General features: G+C 40.6%; 1 pseudogene; it reads right to left on the bottom strand.

Annotated features, from left to right (window-relative positions):
• Positions 1 to 621: 621 nt before the first annotated feature.
• Positions 622 to 1,858, bottom strand: LOC113183121 (guanylate kinase-like; annotated as a pseudogene).
• Positions 1,859 to 5,273: the final 3,415 nt, after the last annotated feature.

The following is a 5,273-nucleotide window of genomic DNA, read 5'->3' as shown; positions in this document are numbered from 1 at the left end:
TCAAGATTCATACCTGAAGTGCTTTAAATTTAGTTTTTGACTTAGATGAGCAAAAAACCATGATGCTAGTATCAAAATAATGTGATTTTATTGTATAAATTCTGATACCCAAATTATCACTCTGAGACTGGAGCTTCCTTCTACATAGCACAATTTTGTTAGCATTGAGTTTCTTCTAATCTATTAACATTTTCTTCTATAAACACAAGTTTTAATTTTCCTTTGCCTCTAAGAAATTTTTTTCCTTACTGGCATGTTTTCTGGATCATTTCTTTCTTTCTTTTTTCTTTTTAAGCCAACTGTCATTTTATTAGGATGTCAGCCCCGTTCCAGCAGGAGTGACAGGGGAAGGGACAGAGACAACCAAAGGAGGGCAGATGGGAGGCACCTCAGTTCTCCAGCCACAGTGAGGGAGGGAGGTGGGCAGCAATCCCACCCCACAAGCCAGACAACAGCTGAGGTGCAGAACTGACTTGTGGCCAGCAAGGAGCAGCCATGCCTACCCCAAAATGGGAACCCATCCAGGGTCCTGCGTGGATCCTCAGGAGCCCAGCCAGGCAGCACCTGGAGCCCAGACAGATGTGGGGCACAGGAAGCACCTGTAGAATGGACAGCTGGTCCTCAGGCATGGCTTGTCCCCTGAGCTTTCTTGGTTTCCTCAGACAGTGCCTGCTTCAGTGCCACAGAGGCCTCATCCATGTGGTCATTGATGATCAGCAGGTTGAACAGGCCCGGCTCCCTGCTGCTGCCCATGTTTGCCCAGCGGCAGCCAGCTTCCTCAGGCTTTCCTTTGATTCTACGTTGCGCTGGCGCAGTCACTGCTCCAGCACGTCCAGTGAAGATAGCTGCATAGAAATGTTGATGGGGCGGAGGTCTGTCTGCTTGGTGTTGCGCACACCCTGCAGGTCCACCTCCAGCACACAGATGCGATTCATGGCCTGCACACCCGGCACGGCCGCCTTGCTTGTCCCATACAGGTTCCCTGAGAACTCCTTCAATGAAGTCCCCATGGGCGATGTCACGCTGCATCACCTCCTTGGTCACAAAGTAGAATCTCTGCCATTCTCCTCTCCAGGCCGCGGGTCCCTTGTCCTATGGGATACACTGAAACCAAAGACGCTGCCAAACTGTCAGGGGCCAGCACGAACAGGAGCTGAGCACTTACCCTTAGCCTTGCGCGATGGAGGTGTGGAACTGGCTTCCAGTGGCCGTGCGAGAGTAGGTGGACCTCACCTTAGCTGGGCAAGAAATTACAGCTCCAGGAGTGGGCGTCACCCAATGGGACTAGGTTACACCCCCCCTCCCAAACCCAATCCCTTGCCTCATTTGGGTGTCTTCTACTCAAAAAATAGGGTTTCAGGAGTGCTTTTTCTCTCTTTTGTCTGTCTCGCTTCTCTTGTGGGATCTGGGGCTGAGGAGCCTTCTCTGGACCCCAAGAAAAAGGCACTTTCTGTGTCTGTATGATTATTCAGTGCCAACCCAATTCACTTGGAATGACCCTGATTTAGTCGTATGTGGGGGCAGATGGTGCCAGATCAGGGACACTCCTGTGTGAATTTCAAATTTGGTGGGTTTGGCTTTTTCTCTGGTAGTCAAGCATACTTAGTTTTTCAGAGTATTATGGCTTGGTTTGTGAAAAGCTAGAGAATTAGACAGAAGAAAGTGACGTTGAACTTTTAACATATGGGGAATTTTTTGTCTGCAGAAAAAGAAAAAATTTATTTTGCAATTCTGAAGACCATAATTAGTCATAGGGGAAAGAAAAATTAGAGACATGCTCCTGGAGCAACCTCTTCAGCAGGGTGCTCTTCCCAGCCCTGGATGGCCCTCCTGGCACCATGGGCCTGGTTCCCCACATGCTGTCCAAAGGGATCCAGCCTGCGCTGCATGGCATCTGCCTCTGCCCCACTCTACCTGTGAAGTCTACCTCACCTGGATCATTTCTGTAACCCATTCAGAAACTTTTGTTTTAGCCAATATACCAACCCCTGTAAAAGCATTCATTGCTCAGACTTTCCTTACTATGCACATTGTAATAAAGAATAAATTCTTCTTCACAACACAAAATTGACAGTAATCTCAGGCAAAGCATCATCATGGTACATGCAAGACCCTGGAACAGTATCAGTGGTGTCCCTGCTTCCTAGGCTTATGATGTACTGTAACAGACAGACTTCTGTGGTTCACCAATAAAGGTTCCCTGCCTTTATGCCAGGAAAATTGTGTTTTGTCTTAGTCACTAGTGACTCTTTTCAGTATTATTGTAAAAATATGTCTGGCTTTTTTTTTCTTCTCAAACTATTAATCCACACTAATCTGAAACTTGTTAGTAATTTGCAGTTTATAAGTATCTGTTATGATTTAGACATTAGGTGTCTCCAAAAAGCTCATTTACGAGACAATGCAAGAAGGTTTAGAAATAAAATGATTGGATTATGAGAGCCTAAACCCAATCAGTGAATTAATCCCCTGATAGAGATTAACTGAGTAGATAACTGAAAACAGGTAGGGTGTTGCTGGAGGAGATGGGTTATTGGGAACTTTCTTTTTTGAGGTATGTATGTTTTCCTTGTTGAAGAGATCTTGCTCTCTGCTTCCTGCAACATGTTCCCAGGACTTTTCTCTGCCACACTCTTCTCCATGATGTGAGCCCTGGGAAATGGAGCCAGCCTTCTATGAACTGAGACTTTTGAAACCATGAGCTTCCAAATAATTTTTTTTCTCCTCTAATTGTACATGATAGGTCTTTTGGTCTCAGCAATAGCATTAAAAAAAAAAAAAAAAGACTAAAGCAGTATACAGCTATCGTCCCAGGGACTTTTAGTCTTCATCATCCTAGAATTCTTTTTTTATTTCTTAAATTTGAATCCCATATAATTGACCCTAGTATTCCTCTTTCTTTAATATACTTTCTCTTTGAGAAAATATGTTCTTCATTTGTTGCCTGAGAAAGTTTGTGTGAGAATAAATATATGAATTCAACCATAAATACAGAACCAATAGACAATATATTCTACAGGATGTATGTATTTTTGGTGTTTCATTTTTTTATCTACAATTTTTATTTATATATGACAGCAAAATGCATTACAATTTTTATTACATATATAGAACACAATTTTTCGTATCTCTGGTTGTATAAAAAGTATATTCACACCAATTTGTGTCTTCATACATGTACTTTGAATAGTAATGATCATCACATTTCACCATCATTAATTACCCCATGGCCCCACCCTTCCCCTCCAACCCCTCTGCTCTATCTAAAGTTCATCTATTCCTCCCATGCTCCCTCTCCCTATCTCACTATGAATCAGCCTCCTTATATCAAAGAAATCATTCATCATTTGTTGTTTAGGGATTGGTTAACTTCACTTAGCATTATCTTCTCTAACTCTATCCATTTACCTGCAAATTCCATGATATTATTCTCTTTTATTACTGAGTAATATTCCATTGTGTATAGATGCCACATTTTTTAATCCATTCATCTATTGAAGGGCATCTGGGTTGGTTCCACAGTTTAGCTATTGTGAATTGTGGTGCTGTAAACATTAATGTGGCTTTTGTCCCTATAGTATGCTGTTTTAAAGTTCTTTGGTTATAGACCGAGGAGAGGGACAGCTGGGTCAAATGTTCGTTCCATTCCCAATTTTCTAAGAAATCTCCATACTGCTTTCCATATTGGGTGCACCAATTTGCAGTCCCACCAGCAATGTATGAGTGTACCTTTTTCCCCACATCTTCACCAACACTTATTGTTGTTTGTATGCATAATAGCTGCCATTCTGACTGGAGTGAGATAAAATCTTAGAGTGGTTTTGATTTGCAATTCTCTAATTACTAGTGTTAATGAACATTTTTTTTCATATATGTGTTGATTGATTATACATCATCCTCTGAGGAGTGTGTCTTCAGTTCCCTGGCCCATTTATTGATTGGGTTATTTGATTTTTTGGTGTTTAGCTTTTTGAGTTCTTTATATACCCTAGTGAATAGTGCTCTATCTGATGTGTGAGGGGTAAAGATTTGCTCCCAAGATGTAGGCTCTCTGTTCACCTCACAGATTGTTTCTTTTGCTGAAAAGAAGCTTTTTAGTTTGAGTCCATCCCACTTATTGATTCTTGATTTTAATTCTTGTGCCACTGGAGTCTTATTAAGGAAGTTGGGGCCTAATCCCACACGTTGGAGATTAGGGCCTACTTTTTCTTCTATTAGACACAGGTTCTCTGGTTGTGTTCCCAAGTCCTTAATCCGTTTTGAGTTGAGATTTGTGCATGGTGATAGGGGTTTAATTTCATTTTGTTGCATATGGATTTCCAGTTTTCCCAGCACCATTTGTTTAAGAGGCTATCTTTTCTCCAGTGCATGTTTTTTACACCTTTGTCTAATATAAAATAATTGCAGTTTTGTGGGTTAGTGTCTGGGACCTCTATTCTGTATCATTAGTCTACTAGTCTGTTTTGTTTCCAATATCATGTTGTTTTTGTTACTATTGCTCTGTAGTATAGTTTAAGGTTTGGTATAGTGATGCCACCTGCTTCACTCTTCTTGCTAAAGATTGCTTTAGCTATTCTGGGTCTCTTATTTTTCCAGATGAATTTCATGATTGCTTTTTCTATTTCTATGAGGAATGTCATTGGAATTTTGATCAGAATTGCATTAAATCTGTAGAGTACTTTGGGAAGTTTGGTCATTCTGATAATATTATTTCTGCCTATCCAAGAGCAAAGTAGAACTTTCTATCTTCTAAGGTCTTCTTTGATTGATTTATTTAGAGTTCTGTAATTTTCATTATATAGATTTTTCACCTCTTTCATTAAGTTGATTCCCAAGTTTTTTTTTTTTGTTTGTTTGTTTTTTGTTTTTTGAGGCTATTGAGAATGGGGTAGTTTTTTTCATTTCCCTTTCTGAGGATTTGTCACTGGTACACAGAAATGCCTTTGATTTATGGGTGTTGATTTCATATCCTGCCACTTTGTTGAACTCATTTACTAGTTTTAGAAGTTTTCTGGTGTAACTTTTAGGGTCTACCATGTATAGAAGCATATCATCAGCAAATAGTGCCAGTTTGAGTTCTTCTTTTCCTATGTGTATCCCTTTAATTTCTTTCATCTGTCTAATTGCTCTGGCCAGTGTTTCAAGGACTATGTTAAATAGAAGTGGTCAAAAAGGGCATCCCTGTCTTGTTCCAGTTTTTAGAGGGAATGCCTTCATTTTTTTCTCCATTTAGAATGATGTTGGCCTGGGGCTTAGCATAGATAGCCTTTATG

Source organism: Urocitellus parryii, chromosome 1 (assembly GCF_045843805.1).
Source record: "Urocitellus parryii isolate mUroPar1 chromosome 1, mUroPar1.hap1, whole genome shotgun sequence".
NCBI lineage: Eukaryota > Metazoa > Chordata > Mammalia > Rodentia > Sciuridae > Urocitellus > Urocitellus parryii.
The sequence above is the reverse complement of the archived record's forward strand: the minus strand, read 5'-3'. Positions and strand labels throughout refer to the sequence as shown.